We start from the raw sequence: 18826 nt of genomic DNA on the forward strand, positions 1-18826 counted from the left end.
AAGAATATAAGTCATTTTTCAATTGATAAATAGTCAAAGGATATGCAGTTTTCAGATGAAGAAATTAAATCTGTCAATAGTCATATGAAAATATGCTTTAACCATTATTGGTTAGAAAAATGCAAATTAAAACAACTCAAGTTCTACCTCACACCTATCAGATTGACTAAAATGACAAAAAATGGAAAATGATCAATGTTGAAGTGTAAAATGATCAATGTTGAAGTGGATGTGAGAAAAATGGGACACTAATTTACTTTTGGTGGAATTATAAATGGATCCAACCATTCTGGAGAGCAATTTGGAACTATGCCCAAAGGGCAATAAAACTGCATTTCCTTTGATCCAGCGATTATCACTTCTAGACTTTTATCCCGAAGAGATCATTAAAAAGGGAAAAACCCATGTGTACAAAACTATTTATGGCCTCTCTTTTTGTATTGGCAAAGAATTGGAAATTGAGGGAATTTTCATCATTTGGGGAATGGCTGAATGAATTATAGCATATGAATGAGATGGAGTATAATTGTTCTGGAAGAAATCATGTGTGGGCCAGGGCAGCTAGGTGGTGCAGTGGATAGAGCACTGGTCTTGGATTCAGAGCAGAAATTTGAATCAGGCCTTAGATATGATTCTAACTAGCTGTGTGACCTTGGGCACTTCCTTTACATCCAGGACTGTCCCCAGTCATCCTGATTCATAACTGACTGGAAGAGAAAGTAAGTCTGGTGACTTAGCACAACATCACCTCGCTCAAATCCAATTCATGTGCTTGTCATGGCATCACTTCCCTGAAGTCATAGTCTTCTTCGAAAATTAAGGATAAACATTATTATTAATGGGTCAATTTCGGAAAAGTCTAGAAAGACTTGCATAAGCTGATCCTGAAAGAAGTGAGGAGAACTGGGAGAACATTGTATGAATTAACAGCACCATTATGAGATGGATCAACAAGTTGGACAAAGCAGTTCAGTGATTAAGGATAATTCTAAAAGACTTGTGATGGAAAATACCACCATATCCAGATGAAAAAATCATGGAGCATGAATGAAACCCAAAGCATAGTATTTTCATTTTTAAAAACTTGTTTAGGGGGCAGCTAGGTGGCACAGTGGATAGAGCATTGGCCCTGGAGTCAGGAGGACCTGAGCTCAAATCTGTCCTCAGACACTTAATAATTACCTAGCTGTGTGACCTTGGGCAAACCACTTAACCCCATTGCCTTGCCAAAAAAAGCAAACTAAAAATAAAAATAAAAACTTGTTTAATTTTTTTCTTTCTCATGGTCTTTCCTTTAATTCTGATTCTTCTTTCACAACATGACTAATATGGAAATATGTCAAACATGATTATACATGTATGACCTATATCAGATTATTCCCTGTCATGGAGAGGTGGAAAGTAAGGGAGAAAAGTAGAAGAATGTGAAACTCAAAAGCTTACAAAAAGATGAATGTTGAAAACTAACTTTGTATGTAATTGGAAAAAAAATAAAATAAAATAGCATTCAAAAATAAAAATGTAATTGAGAAAAGTTTAACAAAATATAAATAAAATAAAACAATTTTAAAAAACAGAGAAGGATAGAGGACAAACAGGTTTTCTAGGGAGGGAGGGAGGCAGGGAGGGAGAGAGAAGGAAGGAAGGAAGGAAGGAGGCAAAAGCTCAAGAGAGAGGAGTAGATACAGGGAAGTCAATGAGATTACTAAACTGCCATCCAAATGATTTAGAAATAAACATTACAGATGTGAACATACATTTCTTAAATAAATAACAATTAACTGGCATTCCTGAAAATAATTCAAGGCCAACTTGCAAATTTTCTGCAAGAATTTTACTATTTACTGACATAAATTGTTTAGGTGAAACCAATGGATGTATATGCATTGAAACATAAAACTACCAGGATATGAAGGTTGAATATATAAAAATCCATTCAACAGTTGATTTGCCTATAAGGAGACACTGACATAAAACACTGTCAATTTGATCATAGTATCTAGAGCTGAATGATTTTTCTTGTCCAACCTCCTCACTTTCCAAATAAGGATACTGCAACCTAGACAAGTTAAGTCTTGCCCAAGGTCATCCAATGCAAACTGTACAATCAGGATTTGAACCCAAGTCCAGGGTCCAATGCCAGGGCTCTTCCCATGGTACTATACTTCATCCATCAGACTATTATTAGGTGTCACAACTCACAGAGCATAACTAGGAGATAATGCAAAACTCAAAATGACAAGGAAAATTCTTCCCAGATACAGAACCATTAAGGAGAATTCTCATCATTTCCTACCCTGATACTTTCCTGGACTTGGTGATCTTTAGAAATTGCTCTTGCGGCAAAATAAAATCAGCTCTCAAACTCTTACCTCTTCAGATCATTTCTCACTTTGGCTATAGGGCTTCATCATGCTTCCATGTTGGGTAAACTCCTCTCCCCCTTTTCAGCTTTGTTATGTATTGTCTTCCCTTTTTAGATTATCAATTTCTCAAGGGCACAGAATGGTGGTTAATAAATGTTCATTGCATCCGACACTGTCCCTTATCTTCAAGATGTTTATGTTCTCAGTGATAAACCTCAGAAGTGTGTTCTGCCTTTCCTCAAAAAAAAATGTGGAAGAACAAATGAGAACATTGAAAAATAGTCTCATTTTTTTAATTTAAAAAATTCCTAGGATAAACACTTTTGAAAAATTCTAGAAAAGCTTTCATGTTGAAAAAAGTGATGGATTTAGAGTCAGTTGACCTGGGTTCAGATCCTCTTCAACTACTAAGTGACTTCAGGCAAATCATTTGACCTTGCTGGTATTCAGTTTCATTATCTATAAAAGGAGATGGTTGCTCTGATTGACTTCTTATGTCCTTTCCAGTTCTAAATCTATGTATGGTCATGATGTTACATATGTACTACTTGTTTCTAATGACAGTTTAGTTAAGTGTAGGTCACCTTCACTGACTTTCCCCTGCCTCTGTTCAGTTGCTGTGTCCTTGAGTAATTTCTTTAAAGTTAATATGTGTGTGAATTTCCAGGTGCAGTCACCTTGTTAGCTGGATTTGGCACCAGTTTTCCTTTGTTACTGAAGGAGGTTTCAAAAGGGCAGGGAGAAATTGAGAAAGGACTCTGATTTTTAAAGACACAAATGGAATTTATTCATGGAGGAGGAAAGAGGGGTAAATGTTTTTCATTGGGAGTTTATAAATTGTTGTTCTCTTCCAAAGTATTAGACAATGAGTTGTTAAAGAATAACTTTTGAAAAAATCAACAAAAAGACACCATCCAGCCTTTCATCCCTGCTTCCCCATTCCTCAACCTGTAATGGTGAAGCAAATGTATGAATGCAAGAAGCAGGATCTGAATTCCAGTTCTGCTATTTACTAAAGCACTAAGGATACAATAACAAAGCAAAGATAAAAAAGGGGGAGACAACATGCTATCTATCTATCTATATATATATATATATATATATAGAGAGAGAGAGAGAGAGAGAGAGAGAATGGACCGGAGAGAAAATGAAGGGCAGATTTTATCTGAGATTTGAAGGAAACCAGGGAAACCAAAGAGATTAGGTACTTTGCTTAAGAATATACATGTAGGGGGTGGCTAGGTGTGGCAGTGCATAAAGTACTGGCCCTGGAGTCAGGAGTACCTGGGTTCAAATCCAGTCTCAGACACTTAATAATTACCTAGCTGTGTGGCCTTGGGCAAGCCACTTAACCCCATTTGCCTTGCAAAAACCTTAAAAAAAAAAGAATATACATGTAAATAGCCCAATGGCAAGATTAAAGTCAGGATTACCAGCAATGGCTACGGATGCAGTGGATAACCTTGGTATCTTTGATGTCTGACCAAGTTCTAACCGTTCTCATTAACTCACTCCACCAGGGAAGTCCTTATATGCTTAGAATTGATCCCTTCTTGGAGTCACAGGTGAGAGTTATATTACAAATTTTAAAAAACCCAAGAGTACCTTAGGTTAAATTGTTTGCAATGCCAAATAAATGTCCATACCAGGAAGTAGAATGAGTGGTTACGTTTACTGGTCATCAAGAATCTTGAATAAGAGATTTAGCAGTTATTAATTCCCTCATTTCATAGCTGAAGAAACTTATATGTGTAGACCCACAGGTACTAAGTGGCAGGGTCAAAATTCTGAGACTCCAAATTCATTCCATTTACCTCACTGTTCTGATGTTCTTATCATTATTTCTGTAGTTAGATGGATAGAGTGCCAGGTCTGGAGCAAGTCATTTAACCTAATTTGTCTCAGTTTCTTTATATGTAAAATGAGATATAGAAGAAAATGGCAAATATTCCAGGATCTTTGCCAAAAAAAAAACCATAAATGGGTTCATGAAGAGTTAGACAAAACTGAAGAGTAACACTATTTTTGCACAATTCTTAAGAAGAAACAATGACTAATATGTTATTTTTAGGATTGACTAGGTCCAGTAAGTATACATGGATATATATATATATATATATATATATATATATATATATATATTAATAGCTTCTTCTGTATTTAGATACATTCAGAAGAAAACCAGACTGAAATCATTAGCTTCAAACTTTCACCTTATCCTGATTCATGTAACAGAGGACATAGGTATTGGAAGGTGGAACATGATGACCTCCCTGGTTTGGGTAATAATGGAGCCTAGTTTCAGTGCAAATATCCAGAAAAGCTAATAAAATCTTGCCCCAGCAATATGTGAAATGTTTTTGCTCAAATTAGCCAAAGATAGGAATTTTACCTAAAAATTATTATTTTATCTTTACATGTGAAGGGAAATGTGAAAAAGAGTTGCTGGAACATCTTCATGTGAAAATATTTCATTGACCTGTAATAACCTATTATGTAAATTCTAATAACTGTAAAGGAAACAGCTAGAACACACTCTCTCTCTCTCTCTCTCTCTCTCTCTCTCTCTCTCTCTCACACACACACACACACACACACACACACACACACACACACAGAGACCTTATGTGGTCTTAGAATACCTTGATCGGATGCCCTAGAATAAAATTCTCAAAAAAAAAAAACTTAAGCTGTGCTCCATAAAAGCTAATTAGTAGCTCATCCAACAACTGCAGAGTGATGCTGCAGCTGTTACCAATTACTGCCTTCTCTTGGGAAAAACATGAAATGAAACTCAAAGAAGCTCATGTGAAAGCTGATCCCCCAAAACATGGCATCTTTGGCTACAATGCTCTCTCCTGTCTAGCCACACATTACAATTTCCCTTAAATAAAATCATTCCTATACTACATGAATTCAGGAGGAAAAATGTTATTGTTAAAAACCAATACTGTCTATGGGACCCTGGGCAAGTCATTGAACTTTTTAGCAGGCAAGACAACTCTCTAAGCCTGTGACCCTACACACTGCAGAAAACAGGACTGATTTCCTTGGCAGGAGCAGTTTCTCACCCCAGAGGTCACTACACCACAGAAATCACAACTCCAGGTTCTCTCCCCAACCCCCACCCACTGCCACCTCCTCTCTCCCATTCCCAAAGTTCACTCTACTGCTTTCAGCAACACTGACTAGTTAGTCTTTTCTCTTGGTCTCTCTTATTGTATACACTCAATGTGTCATCATATATTTACATAGATATGATTTAAAATACATATATAATCATATATACCTAATTTAAAAAAATTTAATGATTTGATTACAGAGACTAAAAAAACACTTATTCTACTGCAGCTGCTTTTAGGGCAATGGAGACATAGTAGAAATAGTAAAGCAGTCAGTGATGCTAAAAGCATTGGAGATGTGTACAAAAATATTTATAGCAACTCTTTGTTGGGACAATGAACTGAAAATTGAGGGGATGCCCATCAATTGGGGAATGGCAGAACAAATTGTGATATATGAATGTGATGGGATACTATTGTTCTGAAAGAAATCATGAGCAGGTGTCAGAAAAACCTGGAAGGACTTACATGAACTGATGCTAAGTGAAGTGAGCAGAACTAGGAGAACATTGTGCACAGCAACATTGCATGATAATCAACTATGATGAGACTTAATTAATTCTTCTCAACAGTACAATGATCAAAGATAATTCTAAAAGACTTATGATGGAAAATACCATCCATACCTAGAGAAAGAACTATGGAGTCTGAATATAGACCGAATCATATTATTTTCACTTTTAAAAATTTATTTTATGTTTTTTCCTTCTCATGGTTTTTTTCCTTTTGTTCTGATTCTTCTTTCATAACATGACTAATATGGGGATGTTTAACATAGTTGTACATGTATGACCTATATCAGATTATTCATTGTCAGGGGGAGGAGAAAGGGAAGGGAGAGAGGGAGAAAAATGTGAAACTCAATCTTACAAAAAATGAATATTGTAAACTATCTTCACATGTAATTGGAAAAAATCAAGATTAAAAATGAATGAATGCATAAAAAACAGTGGAAAGAATGAACATAGATTCATAGTTCATAATTGGTTCAAATTCTGCCTGGGTCATTTACCCTCTCACAGTCTCTTTCCTTTTTTGTAAAATGATATATTAACAGTAGCAACTATGCAAGTCAGTGATAGGATCAAATCAAAAAGTATAGGTGTGTTTATATATATACATAAAGTGCTTTGCAAACAAAGTGAAATGGTAGCTTATTGTTCATCCAGCATGTTTTAACTCATATTAGGGAAGATAACTTGAGACATCACAGCCAGCAGGGAAACCAGATCTCCCAAGGGGCATGATGCATCCATATTTTAGTAAAAGAACTTCCATTTCTTGAGTAAAAACAATCTGTAGAATATGGCAGTCCTGAAGAGGAAGAAGGACCTATCACTCCAGGCTCTTGCCAGAAGGTATTGAGGAGAATCTCTGTCTTAGAGTTTGCCAAGATTCTCTGTTTGGTGATATAGACAGGTAGGTGTCAATCATGTAGGAAGTTGGAAGGGGAGGCAAGGTAGGGGTACCAAACAGATAGAGGGAATGGGTCTAGAGTCTACTTATTTCAAGAAAATCTAGGTCCAGAAAACTAGCTGTTTCTCTGAATGAGTACATCAAGCTTCAAGCCCAACTTCTACTTCCCCCCCCACCCACCCAGGGTGAGTATCATGAATCATTCCATCTTGATAAGAAATTCAAGAAAACAATAATCACCACCAAGTTAACAGGCAATAAGCAAATAAACAAATGCATGGATATATAACTTGTTGAATAAATTAATGGATAGCTAAATAGATAAAGAATAAATAGATGGAGTCTGTGCGATTATAGTGACCAAGTTTGTACCAGAAGAAGACATATGAGAATGTACCTCCTTCACTTCTTGGCAAAGGTAGGGGACAGTGCTTGTGGAATACAGTTTTACTTCAGTATAGAACTTGATTGATGTATTGGTTTAATTTTGTTGAAGGGTTTTTTTCTTTTTTCCTCTTAAATATAAGAAATGGTTTTTCTAGAAGTGAGAAAAGAATGACCATATTAAGAACTGAAGAAGATGGAAACATGAAAAATAGTTTTAAATAAATTTTGATACCTTGAGGGACCCAGGAACAACTGATTTACCACCAGGAAAACAAACCAACAATGAACCCTTATTTATCCCACTTCTAAACTTAAAAAACAAATTGATATAGTAGGGAATGGGTTTATTTTATAGAATCCAAAGTTTCATACTTAGGTAAATTGCAGACTGGGCTATGTAATATGAATCTAGCTCAACATTATAAGGATTCGGACCACGGAAGTTTGGTGGCACAGTGGATAGAACACCAACCCTGGAGTCAAGGAGGACCTGAGTTCAAATGTGACCTCAAACAATAATCGCCTGGCTGTGTGACCTTGGGCAAATCATTTTATCCCATTGCCTTGCAAAAGCAAAAAAAAAAAAAGGATTCAGACAAAAAAGATGAGAATGAAGTTGTCAGAACTACAGAGTGAGGAATACAGAAAGTGGAATCAGGACTTCAGGGTATCAGACAAAACAACAAACATGAAAGAAATTCATGGGAATACTGGGTTTAGAGATGGGGGAATTGACACTTGTCTTGGCAACATGTCAAATGGCCAAAAGACAAACTCTCTTACCTCTCTGGGACTCAGTTACTCATGTGGAAAATGAGAGTTTGGGGGTAATAAATAATAACAACAACAAAAGATAAGATTACATTTAACAAAATGCTCAAAGTGCTCAAGGTAACAATGCTATCTGTTTATGTCTATTGGTCTTACGGTATTATTATCCCCATTTTACAGATGAGGAGACTGAGATTAAAAGAGGTTTTAGGGATTTGCCTGAGGTCCCATGGCTAATAAATGGCGAAGTTCATCTTCCAATACCAGTTCCTGATCTCTATTGGCTATATCCTGCTGCTTCCTATGACTCCATTCCCTTCCAGATTTAACAGTCTGTGGTTCTGTGAATCTAAAGTCTGCAAAGTTCTGACCACAAAGTAATAAGCAGATCATGGGTCAAACCTTGTAAATATCCATCATCTTAACTCCTTAACTTTATTATCAAGTTTTCAAATTGTTGTTGTTCAGTCATTTTTCAATCATGACCCGATTTATGGTTTTCTTAGCAAAGACACTAGGTTTGCCATTTCCCTTTCCTGTTCATTTTTCAGATGAGGAAACTGAGGCAAATAGGGGCAAGTGACTTGACCAGGATGATACAACTAGTAAAAGTCTGTACCACCTACCAGTCCTACAACAACAACTGTATGGAGTTAATAAAAAAAAAATCCTTACTCTATGGTCAACTTTGTTGGAGTATCACTTCTCTAAAAAATAAGGTACCCCATTATTTGAAGGAACAGTTGTTAGGTACTCCTCAGTTCCCCAAGTCCACATACAATGAGTAAGAACATGATGTGGGAAGTCTCTGAGAATTTATCTCTGCTGACAGAATTCATCCCTTCTGCCAAAATGCAAAATAGTAAGTAGGTGACAGAGGCAATGACAAGGCAAGCTCTCTCCTAAAGAAAATCTTTTAAGGGGCAGTTAGGTGGCCCAGAGGATAGAGCACTGATCCTGGAGTCCAGAGGATCTGAGTTCAAATCCAGATTCAGACACTAAAGAATAATTTAGCTGTGTGATCTTGGATAAGTCACTTAACCCCATTGCCTTGCAAAAAAACCAAAAACAAAGAAAATGATTTTGACTGAGTAGTTCAGTGATATGGAGCTAGACAAAACCCAAGAGACCCCAAGAACAGAACTATGATGCTATTCATTAATTTGGAATACAAAGAATATTATCTCTCTACTCTAGTATATCAGCAAGATTCAGAGACAGAGGGCCTAGATTCAAATCCAAGTTATGTGCAACTGTGAGCAGTTTCCAGCTCCACCCATGGCTTCAGTTTCATCAGCCATAAACTGAGTCACTATTGATCCTATGACAAAGGTTCACTCACACTTGAGGCTACATTGCTTTCACTTATATTTGGGCAATAATAAGATCAAATAGTCATTAATTAATGTTTGTCCTTCATTTTTTATTAAAAAAATGAAAAACATTAATGTCCTTCATTTTTGAAGATGATCACAACATCAGGGAGATGATGCCATAACAAGCACATGAATTGGATTTGAGTAAGGAGGTGCTATGCTAAATCACAAGCCTCATTTTCTCCTCTGGAGCATCTGGGTCCAATGGCCAGATAGGAATCTGGATGACTGGAGATGGCACTAGATGTGAGGCATTCGGGGTTAAATGACTTGCCCAAGGTCACACAGCTAGTAAGAGTCAAGTATCTGAGACCAGATTTGAACTCCTACCCTCCTGACTCCAAGGTCAGTACTCTATCCACTGTGCCACCCTTTTACCTAATAGTCCGAATAGTCATACAGACTAAGGGAATAAGACATTAAGTCATGTAAAGAACTGAGGTGACCACAGTCTTTTGGTCTCTTTCATAAAAGCTCAAAAGACTTTTAAGAGGTAGTGTCCTATAGTGGAAAGAATGTTGGGTTTGGAGAAAGAGGATCTGGGTTCAAAGTTTACTTCTGCCAGCTGGGTGGCAGTCAACAAGCATTTATTAATAATATTTATTTAAATTTATATAGAATTACTTATAAATCTTCCTCATCTATAAAATGAGGTTGCACTGTTACCTCTAAAATTTCTTCCAGTTCTCAATTCATGATCAGTCTCTGTCACTCACCATATTTTTAGTGCTACCTAGCCTAGCTTTACATTCCCTTAAGATCTGTCCCCAAGGAAAGTAGGGTGCAATAGCAATTAACAATGATGAATACAATAACCTTTTCTTCCCATAAGAAGGATTTACTGCCATTTTTAAAAACTAAGAACTTTCAGAAATGCACTTCAACAGGAAAAGTATTCTAGGTGAAAATAACACTAACAACTACAATACTAATGACATTTGTTAACTACTCCCGGATGTTGCCAGTTTCAGGGGCTCAACATTATTCTAAACAGGCTCTTTTGCAGGAAATAGCAAACATGTTCAGAACACCAGTGTCCAATGAATGAGGCCATGCAGGTTACCCTGGCAAAGCAGGCATAGAGCATTACAGAAGGAAATCTTTTCTCTCTTTAATCAAAAGGATAAAGGCGATTAAGCAGGAATTATTTTCAATGACCTATATAATTTCATCAGAGTTCCTGTGGCTATTAACAGAGCAGCTGACTTCCTAATGAGATGATCCAGGTAGCACGGCTCTTTCAAGGCCATGAGGCCAAAGAGCCTCTCCAATCTACTGGAAAACAGTACAATTATATGAGGCACATTCCCCCCTCCATGGAGCTTTCTCCTCTGCTGCTATAAGGATGCTTACTTACCTCCCCCCTGGGAACTTTTGCCTATTCTCAAGGCATAGTAAGCTGTCTTTCCTGTCTACCAGTAAGGGGGGAGGGCTTGGTTTATTCATCATGCCTGTTGACATGATTCCAGGGGTCAAAGGGAAAAAAAATCCTACTGCCGCCACCGTCACCCACATCGGCAAACCACAAATCTTCCAGCCAACTCAGCAGTCGTTTTCATGTCTCCACATCCGAAGCAAAAAGAGAATTGGGGCCACCCTTGCCAAGAAGGGCCCACTTTTCCAAGGGCCTTTATGAAGTTTGGCCACAAGTCTGTCAACTCAACTTGCAGGTCCCTACAACACCCAGGAGGTGGCTTCGAATCCCAGCTACACCTCCTTGGTTTGTTTGTCTGTTTGGGGAGGAGGAGAGGGTCCCGGGGGGCAGAGGGAAGCCTGTGGAATAGCCAAAAGAAGGTGAGCAGCCTGACTCTTTTTGCTTCCTCGGAGCTCAGGCTACCTCCTTCCCAACTCTACGGACCAGGGAAGCGGGAGGGGAGAAAAGAAGGCATTTACCTCCTTCCAAACAACCGTGCCCCATCTCCCCTGGGCTGTAACCCAGTAACAGCCGCCCCCTGGGGTTCCAGCCGCCGCGGCACGCCAGCCCCTTCCTGGTAAGGAGGAGCCACTTCTTACCCTAGATGCAGTTCTTTTGGGGAGGACAGGCGGCCGCCGCGGTGCCAGCCCTAGGGCGCAGCCCGCAGACTCTCTCACCCTGCTGCCCTCCCACCCCCCAAAAAAGTCCCCAGGGGGGCAAAAGTAGAGTAAAGGCGCAGACGTACCTGGGAGCGGGGCTGGGGGAGGTGCCGCTGCCCCTCCGCGCCCGCAGCTGCCAGGAGCCGCGGGATCCCTTGGGCAGAAGCCCCGCGCCGCGCGGCCCGAGGAGAGCACCCCCGAGTCGGGCCCGGGGGTCCCCGGCAAGGAGCGGAATGGGGCCGCTCGCCGCGGCTCCGGGCGGGGGACCGGGAAGAAGGGGGCCGCGCTCTCGGGAGCGCTGGGGAAAAGTTGGCTGTGGGAGGCAGCCGGGAGGAACTTTCGGGAGGTGCGTCAGGCCGGCTGCGGGCCGCGCCCACTCCCGAGGCCCTGCCCTCGCCTCCGCCCCCGGCTCGGGGCCCGGGCCCCAGAGGAGGGGCCGCAACCTGCCCAGCCGGCTCCGGGGTGCGCGCCCGGCCCGCCCGCGTCCTGCCCGGCCGGCCCCGGACCCCGGCTTTCGGTCCCCTCCGAGGGGCCGCCGCTCCGAGGGGCCGCCTCCCGCCCCCTGGACTCTCGGGCCTCCAGGTGGGCGCCGCGAGCCCAGACCGCTCCGGAGGTGGAGAGGGAGGAGCCGAGGGAGGCAGGAGCTGGCCTCCGAAACTTGGACCCGAGCTGGAAGACACCCCAGCCGCAGGCGCTCCGTTCCGAACGTTTTGTAACACGCGCGCGCACACACACACACGCACACATGCACACACACACACACACACACACACACACACACAAACACACGCACACACACACACGCACGCATGCACCCGCTCTCGCCCTCCTGTCACTCCTGTGACTTGGCCTTTACGAGCTAGCATCGATAAAGCGCCCGACTACCCTCCTCACCAGGAGGCCTGCCTGGCACCCACCAAGCGTTAGATAAATGCTGGCTGGCTGGCAGAAGCCCCTTTCAGCTCTAGAGCCCCAAGCCCAGGCAGCCAGAGGCCGTCCTAAAGTGGGCACAGGGCTTGCTAGCGCCTGGGTCGCCACCAGGCTTTCTGCGACTTCTCTTCGGCTTCCTCCTAAGGCAGAAAGGCAAATAAGAAGCGGGACAGACGACAGCCCAAGGGGACCCGCCCCCACCACTGGCACTGGACAAATGTGACCCTTCCTAAGGATTCCTTCCAGTGGCAAGAGCAGAATTTGCACCCAGCGGCTGTATCATAAGCACCGTTGTTTTTAGCTTTTTTTTTTTACTTTGAAGTTTTAAAACTTTTACAAACCACTTTTCAAGAAAGTTCTTGTCGGTTGTTTTTGGCATCCAGGGAGCCGAAACCTGAATGGAGGCCAGGTCGCCGCTCCTTCCCCAAGGCCGGGGGGGCTGCTCAGGCCGACCCTTTCCATACTACTGTGACTGGCTCTTGTGGCCATGAACATACGCTCGGCTTGGAAAGCGGTGTCGGGTTCTGCTCTCGCCGGCGTGCTCGGCGCCGCAGTCTTCTCCAACAAACTGCCTTTCCCCAGTTGCCCCAGCCGCGCGCTTCGTCAGCTGCTCTCACTCCGCAGCTGTTCAAAGCTTCACGTCGGGGCGGTGCATCTCTTGACAAGGGCTCAGGTTGGAGTAGGGAACCGCCAACCTCCCCCGACTCCAACGGCCCGCTCCTTTCACCCTCACGAATGGGATGGAAGCCGTCTTACAGACGGTTGAGTACCACCTCCCTCGCGGGACAGAGTAGGAAAGGGAAGCCGAAAGGGACCGAGTTACCCAGCTCACTTGGGCAGGATGTATCAGAGCTGCATTGCAAAGGGCATCTGACTCAGAATCCATGCGGGGGGGGGGGGGGAGGAGGAATAGTAAAAAAATACTAAAATAGTAAAAATAAGTTATCATAATAATAATTTTTCCAATGGGGTTTGACTCTTTATGAGGCCTTTTGAAGTTTTCTTGGCAAAGATAATGAAATGGTTTTCTATTTCCTTCTCCAGTTCATTTTACAGATGAGAAAATTGAGGCAAATATGGTTAAGTGATTTGCCCAAGGTCACACAGCTAATAAGTATCTGAAGCAGAATTTGAACTCAGGAAGATGAACCTGACTCCATAGACCTAGCTGCCCTGGGTTCAAATGCTACCTTTAATGCTTAGTAGTAGATGTGACTCTGGGTGAGTCAGTTTCCTCATCTATAAAATGAAAGAAATGACATCTGAGATTTCTTCCAGCTCTGAATAGGATCCAACACCTTTTTTATTGCTATTTCTATTTCTAAAGGGTTACTTTAGCTTAATTCCTTGCTTATGATCTTGACTTTAAAATCTTAGCTATAGGCAATTGAACCTCAGAACTTTGCTAAATAGGATTAGAGAACTAGTGGCAGAATTTCAATTCAACGTATCCAAAAACAGAACTTATCTTTCCACCAAATCCCTCCTCTTTCTGAAGTTCCATGTTATTGTAAAGGTTCTGCCAGTCTTGCAAACTCTCGTGTTCCAAAACTCTTTGTCATACTCACTCTTTCTGGCAATCTCTAATTCTGTTGGCAAGTCTTATCATTTTTACCTTTATAAGGTTTCTCATATGCGATATACCCCCTTATCTCCACTTTCTCAGCCATTACCCCAGTACAGGCTCTCATCACCTCTTACCTACACTATTTCCAAGAAACTTCTAATTCACCCACCTGCCTCAAGCTTCTCCCCACCACAATCCATCCTAGAATTCGATGCCAAATTAGTTTTGATAAAACACAAGACTAACACAACCCCAACCCCACCCCCCACCTCAGTAAATTGTAGTGACTCACTATTATCTCCAGGATCAACTATAAAGTCCTCTTTGTTGTCTTTTAAAGCCATCCAAAGTCTGGCACCTCAGTGCTTTCCAGCCTACTTACAATTTCTTTCCCTCCATGTACTCATTGACCTTTCTTTTGCTCCTCCTAAGTGAAATTCCATATTCCTACAGTACTTTTCCACAAGCTGTGTCCATTCCTCATTATGCAACCTGCTCATCTACACCTCTTGGCATCCTAACTTCCATCAAGACAGCTCAAATCACCATTTCCTGGTCTTCCACATCTTCATACCATTAGTGCCTTCCCTCTGAGATCACCCTCCTCTCTTTCCATCTTTCAGTCTCTCTCTCTCAAACTCTCTGTCTCTCTCAGACTCTTTCTCTCTCTCAATATTTGTATCGATATATGTATATATTCATACTATATGATATATATACTAAATACTATGTATGTTTATTATATACACATAATATATATATAGTAGGAAAAACTTTTTGCATATTTTCTTCTCCATTAGAATATGAAGTCAAAGAAAAGTGTTTTTTATCTTTCTCTATATTGTAAGACTTCACACTGTGCCTGGCAAATAATAAAGGTTTGATAAATACTTTCATTGAGAAGATGCCCATCAATTGGGGAATAATTGAACAAGATGTAACATATGAGTGTGTTGGAATACTACTGTGCTATAAGAAATGATGAACAGGTAGCTAGGTGGCACAGTAGATAAAGCATCATCCCTGGAGTCAGGGGGAACCAAGTTCAAATCCAGCCTCAGACACTTAATAATTGCTTAGGGTGACCTTGGGCAAGTCACTTAACCCTGTTGCCTTAAATGAATAAAAAAAATAAAAAAAAATGATGAGCAAAGGGGTAGCTAGGTGGAGCAGCTAGATGGTACAGTAGATAGAGTCAGTTCAAATATGAACTCAGACCCTTGACACTTATTAGCTGTGTGACCTTGAGCAAGTCACTTAACACTATTGCCCTGCAAAACCCCAAAAAAAGAAAAAATGATGATGAGCAAGATGCTTGCAGAACCTGGGAAATCTTATATAAACTGATGCAAAGTGAAATGAGCAGAACCAGAACACTGCAATTGTAACAATGATCAACAATGAAAGACTTAGGTTCTCTTATCAATACACTGATCTAAGACAATTCTAAAAGACAAATGATGAAAAATATTAAACACCTCCAGAGGGAGTACTGAGGACTCCTAATGCAAAATGAATTGCAACTTTTTCACTTTTAATTTTTTTTCACTTTTGGGACAATATGGCTAACATGGAAATGTTTTACATGATTTCACATGTATAATTGATATCATATTTACTTGATTTCATGATATCATGTTTTATATGATTTCACATGTATAATTGATATCATGTCTTCTCAGTGCATGAGAGAGAGGGGGACTAAAGGGAGGAATAGAATTTTGGATTCAGTTTTTTAAATGTTAAAATAAGTTTTAAAATTTTAAGTGGCAGAATGATTTTTTAAATAAAAAAATAAATTAAGATAATTTTAATAAATAAAACTGCTTACTGAGTTGCTTCAGATAGGTGTCAAAGTACATAGAGCACTAGACCTGGAGTCAGAAAGACCTGAGTTCAAATTCATCCTCAAGAAACTTACTAGCTGTGTGGTCCTAGGCAAGTCTTTACCTGCCTCAGTTTCTTCAGCTGTAAACTAGGGATAGTGATAGCACATAAAAGTATTTAGCATAATGAGTGATACATAGTACATTATATATAAATGCTTATTCCCTCTTCCCCAATACTCACACTGATAGATTAGGTCACAAGAAAGAAAGGGCAAATTTAGTGCTTTCTATAAATTTATTAGGGTAGGAACAATAATAACAATGGACACTAATATAGTTTTTATAGCTTATAAAATACTTTTATTACATTATAATCTAATTTGAGCTCTGTGGAGTAGATACTACAACCACTATTATTTCCATTTCACATTTTATATCCCTATTTTTAATGAAAATGCAGCTCAGGGAAGTTAAGGGACATGCCCAGGGTCACCAAGCTCATTATGTCATCAGAGGCCAGATTTAAAGACAGATCTTACTGAGTCCAAATCCAAAAATCTTCCCATTGTGCTGTCCACCTCTTCTTCTGCAGTCTTGTCCTGTTTTATGTGTTGACCCATTTCTGAGTAATCTCTTGGAATATGTCTTCATAATTTTAATCAAATCAAGTCCAACACAGTTTTGGGATTTTACTTCTCTGCTAAGAGGATAAGACTTTGAGCTTCCCACTTCTTTGCATGTGAAAGAGCCATTAGTTGATCTCAGTCCAGCCCTTGCTGGCCTTGGTGTAGTCAAGGAGCAGCAGTTCAGAACCTTAAATCAAGACCCTCAATCCTTCCACTCCAGTTCTCCAATTTATGGTGATGCCTATAGCCTGGGAGATGTTGCTAGATAATCAGGCAAAAGAAATGGGGGTTACGGAAGAAATAGCTGCAGGAAGGCCATGGTGCCTTTAGGGAGGAAAAGTGCCTCATTCTGGCATTGTTCCCACTACTGGAATTTATAGGATCAAAGGATCACATTTCAGTCACAATGCACTGGCTATACCCAGTGGGATAGTGGAAAGGAAAGTTATCACCTAAAAAAGACAATGAGGGAATCCAGGAAAGTTGCTAGTTTATCTCCACCTGGATTCAATTCAATAGACATTTATTAACTCCCTTGCCTCTGAAGAGACTATGACCTAGCCTGGAAGCCAAGGCTGTCTACAATCTGGTTCCAATGTAGAGTTCCAGCCTTATCTCACACCATTCCTCTTCACACACACCCTACATTCCAGCCAAAACTGACTATTCACTATCCCCACCCCCAATTCTTATCCTGTTCTGTCTCATGGGATTATACCTTTACTGAGATATTTGTGGTCATCCAGTGCAAGCCCCCAAATATACAGATAAATTTAAGAGAAGTTAAGAGATTTGATTAAGGTCACACATGTCACTCTCATTCCCCACATCCAATTAGTTGCAAAGTCTTGTCAACTCTACCATGTTCCTCTCCTCACCCCCAGCATGTACACATAGCTCTTATGGATCCCTTTTGTTCTAGGATCAAATATAAAACCTCTTTTATTTAAAAAAAATTTTTTTTGAGGCAATAGGAGTTAAGTGTCTTGTCTAGGATCACTTGGCTAATAAGTGTTTGAGGCCAGATCTTTACCCATTGCATCACCTAAGTTACTTTTAGAGCCAATTCATAACCTGGCCCCTTCCTACCTTTCCATGCTTCTTACACCTCACTCCTCTCCCTCCATACACTTTGACAGTGATGCTGAACTCACTCTTAGACTTTAAATTACTCTGTCCTAACTCTCCCACTCAGCTCATGGACCCTTCCCCTACAAACTTCCCAGGCTTCTTTCAAGTCTCAGCTAAAACCCAACCTTCTACAGGAGGCTTCTCCCAGTCCCCTTTAATGTTTGTGTCTTCCTTCTGAGATAATCTCCAAATCATCCCCTGCATTTCTTGTTAGATTTTGGTTTGCTTGCTGTTTCTCCCATTAGACTGCAAACACCCAGAGGGCAGCATAGTGTTCTCGAATTTCTTTATATTAGAAAGTGCCTGCTACACAGTATATAATAAGTACATTGTAACCTGATCAGGTGTCACAGAAACTATGTAACCTTTTCACTTTTTTGTGCAAGGCAATGGGATTAAGTGGTTTGCCCAAGGCCACACAGCTAGGAAATTATTAAGTGTCTGAGGCTGGATTTGAATCCAGGTCCTCCTGACTCCAGGGCCTGTGATCTATCCACTGAGCCACCTAGCCACCCCATCTTTTTCATTTTTTAATCATAATATTGTCTCCTTTTCTACAAGCATTTAATCATCCACCTTCAAATGTCTGACAACCATCTTGCTCAGATCTTCTAACATTCTTTGTTGAAGTTCTTTCCCATCCTTCAGGGTCCAAACTACCTGTTAACCTCTTTGCTGAAGCCTTCCAATATGCTGTCAGTTAAAAGCCCCCCCCCCCTTCAAACTCTCCACATTGTCTAAATTTTGTTCTTAATGTCTAATTAAAAAGGCAATTTAAAATACTGTCTGGAAGTCAGAAAAACAGATTCAAATTCAACCTCAGATATTCATTAGTTTTTTAACCTGTTTAACTATCTGAAAAGTTACAGTAATAATACCTTTAGTATATTTCTCGGGGTTGTTAGTCTACAATCAGCTAATAGATGGAAAGTGCTTTACAAATCTTAAAATCTTACAGAAATGTCATTATTATCATTTTTCTTGTTTAATTAATTGCATACATGTCTCATCCCCTTGAGGGCAGAGGCTTTCTAATTTTACTTTTAATCCCCACAGTGCCTAGTGCAGTGCTCTGTACATAGTGAATCTTTGTTTAATTGAATTGGAATGATAAAAAAATTAAACTGAAAGAATGAAAGCTTATCCAAGGCCAGGAATGTAGACCTCTCTCTGATTTGGATGTTCTTCCTAAGATCTGTTTCCTATTGAGAACACACACTTTACAGTGTCAG

At 40.4% G+C, this 18826-nt stretch overlaps 1 protein-coding gene across 1 annotated transcript in view; it reads right to left on the reverse strand.

Annotated features, from left to right (window-relative positions):
* The window catches only part of FHIP1A (FHF complex subunit HOOK interacting protein 1A), a 352578-nt gene extending 340909 nt beyond the window's left edge, over positions 1–11669 (reverse strand). Inside the window, exon 1 of the mRNA XM_074229136.1 lies at positions 11598–11669. The gene's annotated coding sequence lies outside the window, so the exon portion shown is untranslated. The remainder of the gene's footprint in view (positions 1–11597) is intronic.
* Positions 11670–18826: the final 7157 nt, after the last annotated feature.

Source organism: Macrotis lagotis, chromosome 3 (assembly GCF_037893015.1).
Source record: "Macrotis lagotis isolate mMagLag1 chromosome 3, bilby.v1.9.chrom.fasta, whole genome shotgun sequence".
In the NCBI taxonomy this organism is placed as follows: domain Eukaryota; kingdom Metazoa; phylum Chordata; class Mammalia; order Peramelemorphia; family Peramelidae; genus Macrotis; species Macrotis lagotis.